We start from the raw sequence: 16,939 nt of genomic DNA on the forward strand, positions 1-16,939 counted from the left end.
GTGGGGGGATGTAAGTGAAGCATTACCTTATCCTTGCTTATTGTCTAGCTATGGAGATAAGATTAATAGAGAAGAAGCAGATAAAAGATCAAAATGAGGCAAGTAGACAAGTGCTATGAGTTAAGGAAGGCAGGGTGGGCTGGTCAGGTAAGACTTCATGAAGGAGGTGGGGCTTGAGATTTTGAAGGTAATTTCAGAAATATTAGTTTAAGATGCTAGAATAGGCTCTCATCCAGAGACAAGGGATAGACTAGTTGACCAGAGGAGGTATTTCCAGATCAACTCTTGGGAAATTTGTATTATGAAAAATAATCCTTTAAAGTGGATAACAGCAGAAGCATCCTTCTCCTTCCCCCAAAGACAAGGGACTAAATGCATCCCTACTTAACTAGTGGGCAGCCCTGCAATGAGCACTTGGAGAAGAAGAGAAGTCTGTTTGAAACCAATCTAGAAGTTGTGCCCAAATATCTGAGCTGAGAAAGGAACCTGCTTCTACCAGAGTCGGTGACCAGAATAAAGCCTTGAAGTCCATTGAGATCTCTGATCCAGATGGTGAAGTGGGCTCCTTTAACATCCTCCTCCTCTTCCTCTGGAGACCCACTGGGATCGGTGATTTCTCACCCACGCTGCTGCTGTTTCTTTGGGCTGGCGCTGAAGCAGGAGCCTGCTCACACCCAGCAAACTGCTGATCTCCCCAAGACTGGGATGTGTGAAGCTGACTTGTAAATAAGTCTAGCACATGGAGAGGACTTTGTCCCTATGGCATCTGTTGGCACTGGGGGGAAGTTGGCCCTCTCACAAACCTGCCCTGGACTCAAAGGCTGGAAAGAGGAGGGAAGGGAGACAGAGTAGGAAGAGGGAAAATATGGGGAGAGAGATTTGAGGAGAAAGATGGGGGATAGAGAGGAAGATAGAAATGGAAACAGAGGAACAGAGACAAAGAGACACAGAAAGACAGGGACATAGAAAGAGAACCTTTGGGGTTAGTACCTTGTGCCCCATGACACCTGAACAATTCATCTTGGCCAAATGTTTTTTCCCAGAAGCGTAGGTACATGTGAGTAGCAGTGAAAAATGAGAATGAATGAAGCAATAAATCAATGAATCAGTGGGAAAAAATTCATTAAAGAATCCCAAGGTCTCATTCCCTCCTCTTTCCAAAGATGAGATCTATACCCTAGTTCTACCCCCATAATTCCCAGAACCTTATCTCTAATTGTTCATCACTGTGAATTCTCTTCCCTTCCAGCTATGTCACAGGATTTAAAGCTGGGAGAGACCTTAGAAACCTATGAAACCAACTTCCTCATTTTACATATTAGGAAATCAAGGCATGGAGAAGCTCCATATCTTGCCCAGGGTTGCATAGCTCAGTGGTAGTATTTAAACCTAAGTCTTCCTGATACCAAGGTTCATTCTTCTCACTGATCACCACATACACATTCACACTGGCTACAAGTCTATCCACCTGAGATGTCTCTCCCATTTCTGAGCTTGGCCCCAAACCCCTGCTCTACACATCCTGCAAGGCACGGGTTAAGTCCCACCTCCTTCAGGATCCCCCTGAGGAGCCCTCTAGTTTCTGCCAATTATCCAACAAGCATTTATTAAGTGCTGACTGCACATTATATAATAGATGTACTTAGGTGTGAGTCCTATAAGTCTTTCTTTTTTTTAACTTTTTTTTCTTTTGTGTGAGGCAATTGGGGTTAAGTGACTTACCCAGGGTCACACAGCTAGTAAGTGTCAAGTGACTGAGGCCGGATTTGAACTCAGGTACTCCTGACTCCAGGGCCGGAGCTTTATCCACTGTGCCACCTAACTGCCCCCTATAAGTCTTTCTAAGCCTTTATCATCTGAGCTTGTGGAAAACCATCAGCTCTTTGAAGGAAATAGTGATAATGTCTATTAGCTTTCTGCCCTCAGGAAGGAAGGTAACAGGGTACCCAATGCAAGTGATCAGAAGGGGAGCTATGAATGGATGACAATCAGTCATTCAACAACCAACCTTGGGCACATCAATTTTACCTTCTCTAGGTCTCAGTTGTCCTATTTATAAAATAGGGATGATACATTGCCACCTTGAAGGAAGAAGACTGGACTGCATGGTCTTTTAACCTCCTCTCTATAAGTATCTATTGACTGTATGGACATCAAAATGAGGGTAAATCAGGCTTCAAAGTGGATATTTTGTGTTCCAATTTCCCATTCTGTCTTCCTTAAGTACCCATGTACACTAGGTACAAGCAGCAGTCACCTTCATTCTGGGTTATAAAGACAGACAAACTCTATGGGTATAGTCATAAGGACAAGTTCTGGCTTCATTTCTCTAAGGACTTTGATGCACATTCCTGGAATAATCTTACTCTTCCTAGAACCATCCCTTTGATCAAAGGAATCAGGAAAGAGGAAATCTTTTAGTCTGTTTTTATAAATGGAGATACTAAGTCACAGACCACTCAAAGGTCCCTTTCCAGGTGCATGGCCCATTTGTGGTGGAATCAAAAATTAGAAAGAATATTGAACCTGACCCCCTTGCCATTGGGATAATCAAAATAATGTTTCCATTTCCACTCTTCATGTTTGGGGATGTGTAAACCCAGCCACAGTATCAACTGAATCAAGTTTATGTAAACTAAGATTGCAGAAGATCATGGTTCTCTCCCCCCCACACACACACACTCCCAACCAAATAGCTGAACAAACACGAGTTCTGTCAGGAAGTGAATTAAATTTGCACTTAGATTAATGATCTCGCAGAAAGCGACCCAGACACATCTGCAAGGATATTAAATAAAGGAGACTATGACACACACACATCTATTAAATTCATCACAGCCACATTGGTGAGCCTCCAGCTTGAGCAGCTGGGGGTGTCTCTGTTTCTCACCTACTGAAAAAAACCCAGACCCAGAAGTTTCCTTGTCTCTCATCATTTGCATTATCTGCTGAACTATGGGTCTGGAAGACCATTAATCCAAGTGAAATTCCTCCAGTGAGCTACCTGACAAAACCCCTTAGTGCCTAGACAGACAGCCCAGAGGACAGTGCGCCTGGAGGAACAATTACAACATCCATACTTTGGAGAGGGAATCATTCCAGGGCCACTATATCACGGAATCAAATTAAGCCAGCCTAACCCACTGCAAACGATTTCTGCACGTCTTCCTAGTAATAGTTGTGTATCTTGTAATATTGCTTTGTAAATTTCCCAAGTATGAAACTCAATTCTTCAATTTGCTTGGCTGTTCCCTAATAGAACAACCTAATTAAACATGATTAGTTTTCTCATTGCATTAATCTAGATCCCCACATATAGAAAACACCGAATCTAATTAGAGGCTACAGCAGTCATCTGAAAAATGCACAGATGATGGGCCAGCACACTTTAAGGCAAAAAAAATGCTGGCTAGATTTTATGCTTTTGGTTTCTCTCTGATGAGGAAAAAAATTGTAATAAAATAAAATACAATACTATTTTACAGTTGTGGTTTGACTATTTTCACAAATAGCTTCCTATTTTAAACATAATACATTCTGGTAGACATTCCAGAACGGAAGTGATTATAAAATGTTTTATCAAAGGGGTAGGATGGAGATGTTGCTATAGAATTCCCCTCCTACCAGCTCCTACAATTCATAATGACTTCATAGAATTCAACTAGTTCAATTCCATTCCAATCAATTCAATTAAAAGTATTTATTAATGATCTACCATATTCAGTCACTATCCCTATGTGCAAGACATTGGACCAAGGAGTACAGATACCAAGATAAAACCAGTCCCTACCATCAAGGAGCTTACTTGTCAAGGAAGTAAAACCAAACTATAAGCAAAGTGATATCAAGCAGCAGTTTAAAAGCAATGTCTTTGTTGCAAAGAATAGAATCAAAGGCATTATCAGGGGCTTGTAGGCCTGGAAAAGGAGGCAGGGCAGTCATGTAAGGAGAGTAAGGAAACAGACAAACAGCACAAACACTGCATTTGCAACTGAAAAATACTAGAAGAAACAGAGAAAGGTATGCGGCATTTGGGGTGGATTGTCTATGGATGAGTTAAAGAAAGAAAATTTGAAATTTCACAGAATGGGAAGATATGTATATGATCTACAGCAATGGAAAGAGAGACTGCTATTAATGAGATCAGAGATCTATTGAAATAATGGAACCTACATAGAATCAAACCAATAGAATCACCACGTCAAGAAAAGACAGACTGTAAGCAGGTATTGATGAACACTTGAGGTGTCTTGAATTATTTCAGATGTTTTTAAATGAGAGAGAGAGAGAGAGAGAAAGAGAGAGAGAGAGAGAGAGAGAGAGAGAGAGAGAGAGAGAGAGAGAGAGAGAGAGAGAGAGAGAGAGAAATCAGTGAAATGGAAGAATTATTTTTGATGGGGTGGGGTATATAGTAACCACTAAGTTCTCTCATTTCAGCTGTGTAGAGATCTCTCAATGTGGACACTTCCTCCAATTAGGTAGATTGGCACCACCTCTATAACATAGAGTCTTAAATGGGTATGTGGGGTTCTGAAAGATTACATGATTTGCCCAGGCTCAAGCAGCCAGTGTTTGTAAAAGGCAAGGCTCATACCCAGACCTTGATTAAGCCATCTCTCTATCCACTACACCTTGATACCTTTCATTTCTTATAAAAGTGTATAATCAAACAAATATGATCACCAACCATAGGGGAGAAAGACCAAGCTGTTTGAATCAGTACAGACAAGAGGGAAAATGCTGGACTTGGAGTTTGGACTTGGACTTGGGTTTCAATGAATCATTCAATAAGCATTGATTAAATGACCTTTTGTGCCAGACACTGTGCTAGAGATACAAAGACAGAGAATTATACAGTCTCTGCTTTCAAGAAGTTTATGTTGTATTGGGTAGACATAATATTAATAGTAAAATAATAATGATACTATTTTAAGGTTTGAAAAGCACTTTATACATGCTATCTCATTTGATCTCAACAGCCTTGTGAACTTGGTGTTGCTATTATTCTTCATTTTACAAATGAGGAAATTGTACCATGTATATGTGAGCATATACAAAATAAATAAATGTGTTGGTTTTTTTAAAGGTAATTAAGGAGGAAGGTCACTAGTGGTTGAAAGTATCAGGAAAGACTTCATGTAGAAAATGGTGCTTAAGCTGAATCTAGAAGGAAGTGATAGTTTCTGTAAGGTAAAGGTGAGGGAGGAATTCATTTCAGGCATGGGGGCTGACCAGTGAAAAGTCATGGAGATGAAAGATGGAATGCTGTAGAGACTTCCAACCAAGATACCTAGCTGAATGGGAGGCAAAAACAATCCAGTTCCTACATACTTACTCCAGCAAAATCCTGAAGTTTGGACAAGACCAAATAATGATCAAGAAATCCTTTGAAAGACCACATTTATTTCTTTTACCTCAGAATTGCAGGACATCAGCCAGAAGCCTGGCCATGGTACAAAGCCCTGAATTCAGGAAGTAACAAGCTGAAGAGGCAAATAAACCAAAAAAAATATACCAAACTATATTAAAAAAAAATTATAGGTCTAGAGATCCCCAAAAAGATGGAGACAACAACTCTATAGCATTTGTAAATAGTGTCTTAAAGGGGGAAATGGATTTTCTACAAGGACTGACTACATGAATAACTAAAATAAATGAGTCAAACAATAAAAAGTGAAATAAATGCTTTGGAAGAAAGAATTGAAAGGAGAATAAATCTCTTAGAAGAGAAAATGGTAATTATTACCTAAGAAATGGACCCCCTGAAAGTTAGAGTAATCCAAACAGGAATCACTGACTCTATGAGACATAAAAAAGTAGAACAGAATGAAAAGATTTTTTTAAATAGAAGAAATGTGAAGTATCTGATACTAAAAAAAAAATCCAACTGAAATGGAAAACAGGTCAAGGAAAGATAATTGAAAAATCATTGGATGCTTTGAGAACTATGATCTTTTTAAAAACCTGATGTCTTTTTTCAAGAAATAATAAATGAAAACTACCCAGATATATTAGAAACAGGAGGGCAAAATAAAGATATAAAGAATCAACAGTGATGTTTAAAATCTAAATGTGTGGTTGCCTTAAATTAGAAGCTTTAGCACCAGTGTTTGGGCATTAAGCATTTATTAAAGCATACCAGGTATTCATGTGGAGTTCAGAAAGTTAAGAAAAGGCCTATCTAGCCTAGAGTTCCAGCCTGGTCGGGTTCTTCCTCAAGTCGACTGCTTCAACCATGAACTCCCCTCAAACTGAGTGTGGAAGCTTTTAATAGGTCCAGAGCATAGGAGGTCCTTACACACTGCTTCAAGCTGATTGATTAGCATCATCAAATCCATTGGTTCACTGGATTTAAAGGTGGTCTTGAGTTAAGTTCAACGTCTTTAGCTTCTGAGAAAAATACCTTCTTAAGGGCTAGTCAGGTGTGCTTACAATCTAGTTAACTTGAAGTAGGCTAATCAGCAGTCAATCACTCTCACTTAATTCAATCAGTTTAGATTAATCTCCAGGTGAGCCTTTGAGTATCTGCCAAATCCCATTATTTTCTCACATGATGAACTTCTCTTTTGCTAAAAGTTCCATATCTGGACGATGAGCACGAGTTGCCCAGACACAGCAGAAAACGACAGGAAAAAGGTGGATTTCTATAGGATTTCAAACAAATTCAAACACAATAGAAGCTTTAAATCAATTTGGGCGACTGAAAACATAGATAAACCAGTGATGGCAAGGAACATGGTAAAAGAAAGTTAGTGATGGATTTTAAATCAAAAGATGTAGTTCTGCAACCCAACCCTGCCATGTGACCTTGGATGAGTCCTTCAGCCATTAAACCTTAGCTCCTTCATCTATGAAATAGGTATAATACTTATCTGAGAGGGTAGTTGTGAATAAAAGGCTTTGCAAACTGCAAAACATGATTGAAATGTAAGCTACTACTAGCAGGAAGGGCGACATAGTAGAAGGACTTGGAATCAAGGGCCTCTCGGTTGTAAAGATTAGCCTTAGCACTAGAGGTGTGATTATGGACAGATTGCTTAAGCTCATTCAGCCTCAGTTTCCTCACCTTTCAAATGGAAATAATAAGACATGCATTGCCTAATCCATAGGATTTCCATTGGTAACATAGCTTTGTGAACCTTAAAGTAGTTGTCTACAAAATCATGGTATTTGTTCTCTCACAGGGTGAGGTAATAGTAAGGATCAAGTGATATATGTATAAAGAACTTTGTACATTTTAAAGCTATGTAAAGTCAGCTATTACTATAGAAATGTGAGTTATTGTTTTGAAAAGGACAAAGAAGAACCAATTAACAATTCTTTATTAAGGGCCTACTATGTGCCATGTTCTGGGCAAAGGACCAACCAATCCACAAGTCTTGATTAAGGACCTATGTGTCAGGTGTTAGGCAAAAGGCCAATCATCAACAAGTTTATATTTTATACTTAGTATGTTTGAAAGGCAAAGGAACAACCAATCAACAAGTGTTTATTATATACCTAATATGTGCCAAGTTGTGGGCAGATGAGCAACTAATCAACAATTTTTTTGTTATATACTCACTGCGTGCCAAGTTCTGGGCAATGGACCAACCAATCAATAAGCTTTTATTAAGTTCTGGGTCCTAGGCATTCAAAAACAATAATGAAATAGTCCCTGGCCTCAAGGATTTTATATTCCATCAAGGGAGACAATATGTACATATGTGAGTATGACTGGAACATTTACAAGATAAACATAAGGGTGAATGAACAAATTTACCATGTAAAAGGGGAATGATAGGTTGATATATTAGGCATGTCAGATAATCAATTTATACCTAGAACTGGAGTGAGAGAGAGAGAACTGGGTTGTAGTCCTCGTTCTTGCCATTTGCCACTTTTGGAAGCTTGGGCAAGGATTTCTGAGCTTCCATTTCTTCCTCTGTAAAGGAGAAGGTTGGCTTTGAAATTCTTTTAGATCCCTCTAAACGCTGGAATTCTAGGATTCTATGAACCTTCCGATATCACAAAGGGAAGTCCCCACTTGATCATAATTCTCTTCAGCTAAGCCCCAAGGACTTTGCCATTTCTCATCTTCACTGGTCTGTTTGGTTCTCAGTGTTTCCTGTCTTCTTTCACTTTAATCTCCCCACCATAATCCCCAACACAATCTTCCATCCAACAGCACTGACCTCCTTGCTATTCCTCCCATATAACACTCCACGGATTCCAAGCATTGACTGCCGCCCCCTCCCCCCCCCCCCCCCGCCGCCCCCGCCCCCCGCCTGCCACACTCTTCTTCCTTGTCTCTTCCCTGGCTTTCTTCAAGCCTCGGCTAAAGTCCTACCTTCTACAAGAACTCTTCCCCAGTCCCTAATTTACTACCATCCGTCTGAGATTATCTCCAATTTATCCTGTATATATCTTATTTGTATAGGGCAGCAAAGAGGCGCAGTACATAAATCACTGGGCTTGGAGTCAGGAAGATCTGAATTCAAACCTGATCTCAGACATTTCCTAACTGTGTAACCCTGGGCAAGTTACTTAACCACTGTCTGCCTCAGTTTCCTCAATTGTAAAACAGGGACCAATTTTGAGGATCATATGAGAAAATATTTGTAAAGCACTTAGCATAGTACTTGGCACATAATAGGCAAATACTTATTTCCTTCCCTCCCTCTCTTTCCTACCTTGTTGTTTTGTGGGTTGTCTCTCCTATTAGATTATGAGCTCCTTGAGAGCAGAGACTGCCTTTTTGGTTTTCATTTGAGGGGATGGGGGCAGGGGGAGTTACTTCTGTATCCCTAGCACTTAGCACAGTGTCTGGTATGTAGCAAGGGCTTAATAAATGCTTGCTGCCTTTTTATTTTTAGTTAAAGATGGGGTAAAAATATGAACAAACAATAGAGGGTTTTTTCATTTGTCTTCTTTCTTAGAGACAGACTCTGGCAGAATCTAATGTTCCTATTTACTGTTTCCCCAACTTCCAAATAGTCACAGTACAAACTCAGAGATCAAAAGATCATCTTCTTAGAGCTGAGAAGAGAACCTTAGAAACCAGCTAGTCCAAATGCTTCATTTTCTAATTAAGGAGAAGCCTAAGTGTTTTGCCTCAAATCATGCAGATATCAAGCAGCGGAGTCAGGATTCAAACCCAGGTCTTATGATCCCACAGTTTTTTACCTGAATCATTAGAACTAGCACAATACTATACTGTGCTATTAGGGGAGTCAGAGAACCAGATTTCAAATCCTTGTTCTATAGGGCGGCTAGGTAATATAGTGGATAGAGGCCCAGGGCTGGAGTCAGGAAGATCTGAGTTCAAATTCAGCCTCAGATACTAGCTGTGTGACCCTGGGCAAGTCACTTAACCTCTATTTGCCTCAGTTCTTCATCTATAAAATGAGGATACACTGGAGAAGGAAATGACAAACCACTCCAGTATCTTTGTCAAGAAAAGCCCATGGATGAAAATCCACCAGGATCACATAGAGTCAGACACAAATGAATAACAGCAAACTATTTACCATTTGGGGCAAGTCACTCAACATCACCATACCTCCGTTTTTCATCTGTAAATGTAGATGAAGATGATCTATAAGGTCTCTTCAAATTCTAAATCGACAATCCTATGATCCTCTGTGCCAAGATTAAGGAGTGCCACGTGACAAGGTTTGGTAGGTACAACATGGGGACAGGAATCAGGAGATGGGCACTCCAGTCCAGCTCTATCATTAACTTGGGCATGGGCCCTTCACATAAACTGTTCCCCTTTCTCAAGCTCAGTCTTCTCCTTTGTAAAACGAGGGGGGTTGAGCAATCGCTAAGGCCCTGTTCCACTCTAAAATTCTGCATTTTCCTCTTGTCTGCTTCTCAGTGGGCTCAGTCAGGCCTCTTCCCCATAGGAAGGTTTTCTCAAAAAGAAATGTGGAATCTAGTCGTGGCCACAAAGACATCAGGGAAGTAAAAAAACTCGAAGCATGAGAACAAAGAAAACAAAGGCAGGATATGGAAGGAACCTTTTTAAGTTAAATTTCTACAGATGGAATCTTATCCTTGAATTTAAACCATGCGGACCTTCAAGAACATCTGGGCCCTTTTCATTTTCATTCTGACAGGTTCCCACATGCATTGTTAATTTCAGGGCTCCAACCTGAGTCATGAGAGTGAGCAGCCTTCTGACACACAACGTGGACCAGTGGGTGAGTTGGGCAGTTGGGGATGTTGGCACCAAGACACATCTTTTTTGGTTTGTTATAACCTTTCTGGGGTGCTGGTTATGCTATCAGATTGGGAAGGAAATCAAGTATGGAGAAATATCAATTGGGAAATCAAAGCTGAGCAGATGGCCAAAGAGCTAAATGGCTTACAGATCAGCATTTCCCTGAATACTGGCTCGGCCAGAATGTCAGTTACTAACGAGTTCCGTCTGAAGGCCTAACCGCAAGAGAACGTGGGCCCAATTATGAGGGGCAAGATAACGGAGGGTCTAGCTCAGTTCCTTTTTGAATCCTGTCAGCAGGAAAGCAGTCCAGAAATTACAGCCCTGGAAAGCTTTATTGTGGGTCTTCTTGGCTTCACCACATTGTCTTTTTCTCTGCAATCCCCAGAGTGGGAGCTTCATGGAAAAGCTGCCCATGCTAATCTGAGAGCCCATGGGAGCCTGGGAGAGCACTTAACTGAATCACCCATCTCCACCTTGCAAAGCACACCCATCTCAACAGAATCCAAATAACGATGACAGAAGTGGTTGGTTATGTGACTTATCCACATATAAAGTTTTTAGAAACATCCTTATCCTTAATAAAACTATTGGTTTTGTGAACCACAGACCTCACTCAGTGTAATCACATACTTTGATAAACATTACCCACAAGTCAAATTCAATTGAAATAAGTTTTAAAATCTTCACTGAAATCCTCTTCTGGTGCCTCAAAATGGCATGGAGGTGACCCAGAATCTTTGATGACGGCTATGTCATTGGAACACAAGTTCTAGATGGTCCTGCCCAGTAATGGACCCAGTAATAGATTATTATGTAAGAACTGGACTAGCTAACTTTGGGGAGGCTCACTCCATAAGGTTAACTACAAAACCATAAAACATTTTAGAGCTTTTCATCTCTAAATCTTTGATCTTTAAGTTAGTACTATGACTATTTGGAAGATGGGAAAACAGTAAAGAAAATAAAAAGGTCTTAATTTCCATAGCCAACTCATCACTATTGTCCATCGAGGTCCAGAATCTATCTCTAAGAGAGGACAGTTACATGAAAAGATATATGTTAACATTTTACACTTCAACCTCATCTTTGGCATGAGCTCCAGTTAATAATACACATTGAGACCTAAACAGCACATTACAATAGATGAAATGATCTAAAGTAAAGAGGGGTTGAGACCTACATCAACGGAAAGACATTCCATCAGTGAAGATAGATCTCTTGGAGCACTGAAGCATGCTTACAATTACAGAAAATATGTCCACCTTTAAAAAAATCCTGGCTACCATTTTGTCTTTCAGATGACAGACTGAACCACCAACCAAGAAGCAGGTATGCCTTGTGAGAGAATTGTGGGATTGTGTGAACCAAACCAACTCTATCTCATGACACTTCTGGATCTAGCCCAGTTCCCTTTCTATTCAATTATGGGACTAGTTCAATTTCTGTCTTATGAGAAAACTTTATTGCATTGTTTGAACCTAGCCCTTCATGACTGAGAAGCTGGACCATGTCTACTTGTTGCTTAGAGACCCTTAAATAAGGCCCTAGGTTATGCTGACCAGAAACCCAGTCAGATCCAAAGGCTGATGCAAGGAGTTTCCCCACAATATACAGCTCAAGCACTCCATATGTCTTATCTGAAAACTGTCCCCATACTTATTAATCTGTTACTTTTCCTTGTTCCTTTGATTGAATACAGATACTTTGGGGAAGTGGGACCCCTCTTCTTCTGTTTTTTTTTTTTGTTTTTTTAAGTGAGGCAATTGGGGTTAAGTGACTTGCCCAGGGTCACACAGCTAGTAAGTGTTAAGTGTCTGAGGCCGGATTTGAACTCAGGTCCTCCTGAATCCAGGGCTGGTGCTCTATCTACTGCGCCACCTAGCTGCCCTGACCCCTCTTTTTCTGATTTCAGAGGGTTATACTTGCTTATTCTGCCCCCTCCAAACTCTTAACACTCATTCATTCCCATTCCAACTCAGAAAGCCCCTAATCTTTCCTCTAGTTAGAAGTCGGATTATCTAACTTTGTATCCTAGTGTACATCTTATTAATTGTTTCCTTTTAATGCATACAGATCTGTTTCCCCTTTATTTAGGGTCCAGAGCCAAACTGAGGAGGCCTAGTCCCGATTTGTTATGCAATTGACAGGCATTTCTTGATAAATCGATATGCTCAGAAGCCTGAAACTTTGTTTCCTCCGTTAGTTCAGATTGTACCCATCATACCTGATAACCATTAGTAGCTTTCAAAATTTGACCAAAATCAATTGACTCCATCAAGATATCATAGAACAGGGCAGCTAGATGGCGCAGTGGTAAAGCACCGGCCCTGGATTCAGGAGGACCTGAGTTCAAATCCAACCTCAGACACTTGACACTTACTAGCTGTGTGACCCTGGGCAAGTCACTTAACCCTCATTGCCCTGCAAAAAAAAAAAGATATCATAGAACAGAATCAGAAAGATAAACCCCATGTGTAGAGTGGTTGAGTTGAATTAAGCTTCACTTTGGTCAATAAACTGCATTATGTCAGAAAATGCATCTGTCCTGGATGGCATTGATGACATTTACACTGGAAAAATCACAATTACATGTAACTCAAAGGACAATTAAAAACCATCAAATGGGTGTAGTCAGACCTTATAATATTCTTCCCTACCAAAATGATTTCTTTGCAGAGTTGACATAAAAGATGGAATCAAACACATGTACGATGCATGTAGTATAGTGAAAATGACACTGAATTTAGAGCAAAAAGACCTGGGTCAGATCGTAGCTCTGCTACTTACTGCCTGTATGACCCTGGGCAAGTTGTTTCAAGTCACTGGGTATCATTGTCCTCATCTTTTAAAAAGGGGGCTTAAGGGTTCACTAGATATCCTCTAAGGCCTCTTCCTGGTAGTAGTAATGTGTGTTCAAGTTGTTTTTCCGTCTTTTTCAGTCCCTCCTACAACATACCTGACAAATGGTCATTCTATCTTTTCTTGAAAAGTTTCAGTGAGGAGGAAGTCACTACCTCTCAAGGCAGTCCCTTCTAAGTGGTGGGAAGCTCTGATTGTCGGGAGTTTGGATACTAAGATATTCTCATTAGATTCTTGCACTATGTTGAGAGTCTCTAAACAATACTCCAAATCAATTTATATGTTCAAGTACCATTTTGCATTTTTTAAGCATCTACTTCTAAAATAGTTGCTATTTATCTATATTGCTGAGGGTGGGAGGCACCCACTTTGGTACATCCTGCAAGAATTGAAGATCTAAATTCAAAGTTCACCTTTGACACTTAAGAATTGTGTGAAGGTGGTCAAGTCATTTTATCTCTTTGAGTTTCAGTATGGTCATCTGTACAATGGAGATACCATTACTTGTTCTATATCTGCTTCACAGGGCTATGGGAGAGCTCAAATGGGAAAATGTAAAATAAGTCAAGTGTTCCCTCAGTGTCAGTTATTATTTTTAAGTAATTTAACCATGTTTACATAACTAGTTAGTGTTGGGGATAGGATTCAAACCTAGGTCCCACTGAGTCTAGGTTCAGCACCCTACCCCTCAGGCAACACTGCCTCTCTAAATGCTTATGGAATTTCCTTCATCTCTTTCTCAAGTCCCAAGCAGAATTCAACCTTGAATTGTTGCTCTGGCTGCCTGCCCTTCAGTTCTCACTGATTATCCTGTTCTTTGACAGAGCTATTAAAACAGACAGTGGGATGGCAATCCATCAAACAAGGATTTATTGAGCTCTTACTGTGTGCTTCAGATTATACTAGGCTGTGTGGAGATAACAGAAGAAATATAAGATCAAGTCCTAACCTTCAAGGGTCACAGTCTATTATAATATGGGGAAATGCTGGATCTCTTGTCAACAACAACAACAATAATAATAATAAGGATAACAATAGCTAACATTTGCATAACACTTTAAGGTTTGAAAAACACTTTACAATTATTAATCACATTTTATTCTCACAAACAATCCTGGGAGGTAAGTGCTATTATTATACCTACTTTACAGATGAGGAAACTGAGGCAGACATAGATTTGAAGACTTGCCCAGAGTTACACAGCTAGTAAATGTCTGAAGCTAGATTTTAATTCAGATCTTCCTGACTCTAAGCCCAGCATTCTATCATACACAGTTCCATCTAGCTGTCCAGATCTGCCGTTTCCTGGTTGTGTAATCAGTCATTTCATCAACCTAAACCTCCGTTTCCGTATCTCCTAAATGGGGATAGCAGCATTTGCTCTACCTACCTCAAAAGTTTATTCCAAGGAAAGTGCTTTGTAAGATTTAAAGAGAGTGTGGAATTATGAGCCATTATGATGGTGATCATAATCATTATTATTATTCAAGAGCCCTAAAATCCTTTGGGGGAAATAACATTTTAATACAAGGAAGCATCTTGGGCATGATACAAGGCAGGCTATAATTAAATACAGCCTATGTGCTATAGACAGTAGGAGATGAGACAGATCAGAGGAAGAGATCACTGAGAGCTGGGGTGATCAGCTATGACTCTGAGGAAAAAGTGGGTCTTGCATCAGGCCTTTGAAGAGGTAGGATCTGGAAAGGCAGAGGCCAGTGTCCTTCACTTTGGGTGATAACATAAATGTAATAATGAGCAGCAACCATCACTTGAGTATCAAGTATTCAATGACTCACTTCCTTCCCCTACAAGGTTATCCTACATCCGCGTTGTATGTATCTTGCATATTCTTATATGTGTAAATATTGCCTCTCCTGATAAATTATAAGCTTCTCAAGGGCAGGGACTCTTTCATTTTTGTCTTTGTGTCTCTAGAGCCTAGAACAATACCTGGCAGGGCAACTAGGTGGTGCAGTGGATAGAGCACTGGTCCTGGAGTTCAAATCTCACCTCAGATACTTACTAGCTGTGTGACCCTGGGCAAGTCACTTAACCTCAATTGCCTTAAACATCCAAAGCCATCTCTTATCATGTTGATGTATATTTTGCCACTGGACCCAGATCTCTCTGAAGAAGAGAATGATGTAGGAGACTTTGCACAGCCTTCCCTCACTTAAATCCATTTCTGTTCAAGTCATGGCATCACCCTGATGTCATGGTCCTCTTCGAGAACAAAGGACAAACAACAACAAACAAATAAGCAACAACAATACCTGGCACACAGTAGCCAATTAAAACATGCCTGTTGACTAACTGAGATCTTGAAATGCCATTTAAACTTATCCCTCTTTCTCTAGGTAAGTCACTAACTTAGCCAGATGACAGGGGTTTTGTTGTTGTTATTGTTGTTTTTAAGTCCTCTGGAGAAGGAATTTCTATCACCTTATTCATTCCAAAGCTTAATAACCTTCAACATCCAAAAGGAAAAAAAAGCCTCCCAACCTACCTAAACCCTCAAGCAGCAATTCCAAGCTATTTCTTTTTTAAACTTGTCCTCAATGGAAGCAAATGACAGCTGGTCACTTGACAGATTTAAAGATTGTCACTAAGTCCAGATCTATGCAACCTTCTCTTCTCTAAGGTAGAATATCTCTTTCTTTCCTGGATTCTGGTCTTTTTTTCTATCGCACCTTTGAGACAGATTCACTTGAGAGAATAAGGAAAGGTTCAGAAAGTGTTGTCAAGGATGAATCTTCAGTGTTCAAATACCCCAAGCCTCAGACAGCTTGCCTCAGGGCCTGCCACATAGCCCATTCCCCCTTTTCCACCCTCCAACCCCCCACAAACACACAGGGGAGAAGCCATTTGTCCTAATGGGGGGGGGGCGGGAATTGTGTATTCATAGCATATCCTAACTGCTATTCACTACCTGTATGAGGTTGGGCAAGTCACTCAAGCCCCCCTGGGTCTATTTCTTCAGTTATTAAAAGAAGGGGTCAAGTATATGGATATGATATATAGATATATAGATATAACCTATATCAGATTACCTGCTGTCTAGGGGAGGGGGGAGGGAGGGGAGGGAGGGAGAAATATCTGAAATTGTAAAGCTTGTATAAACAAAAGTTGAGAACTATCTTTACATGTAATGGAAAAAATAAAATACCTTATATGTAAAAAAAAAAAAAAAGAAGGGGTCGAACTAAATGACCTTTAAGTTTCTTTCTAGCTCTGACTCTGTGGACTATAATCCCATTGCACACATGCATTGACTCAGTCCTTTCTATGTAAAGCTATTTTCTGTGTGTTGTCTCTCCTGAGAGAATTTAAGCTCCTTGAGTGCAGGCATTGTTTTATTTTTGACTTTGTGTCCCTAGTGCATAGCTGGAGGCCTGGTGCAAAGGAGGTTAATAATCCTTATTGTTGTTTATTAGTAAATATGATTGATATTTATTGATGTTATTATTTATTGATATTTTTCTTAATAAATCCTTGAGAAATTGTTTAAACCCATCCCTCTGTCTCCAAGCACATGGGGAGCACAGACACAGTAAGACCAGTAGCACCATTCAGGGAGAGATCATTGGCTTTGGAATCAGAGAGAGAACTTGGTTTTAAATCCCACCTCTTGCACTTTATTCCTTGTGTAACAGGAAGAAAGTCAGTTTAAGCCCTTCTAAGCCTCAGTTTCCTTGTTTTCAAAACAAGGGGATTGAACTATATCAGGTAGAAGGTCTTTTTGAGCTCTAAATCTTTGAGCCTCTTACCCTCCTGCTGGGGCAGCTGGGTGGCTCAGTGGACAGAGCACCTGGCCTTGAGTCAGGAAGATTCACCTTCCTGAATTCAAATCTAGCCTCAGACACAAGCTGT

This window comes from Dromiciops gliroides, chromosome 2, assembly GCF_019393635.1.
Source record: "Dromiciops gliroides isolate mDroGli1 chromosome 2, mDroGli1.pri, whole genome shotgun sequence".
Lineage (NCBI taxonomy): Eukaryota > Metazoa > Chordata > Mammalia > Microbiotheria > Microbiotheriidae > Dromiciops > Dromiciops gliroides.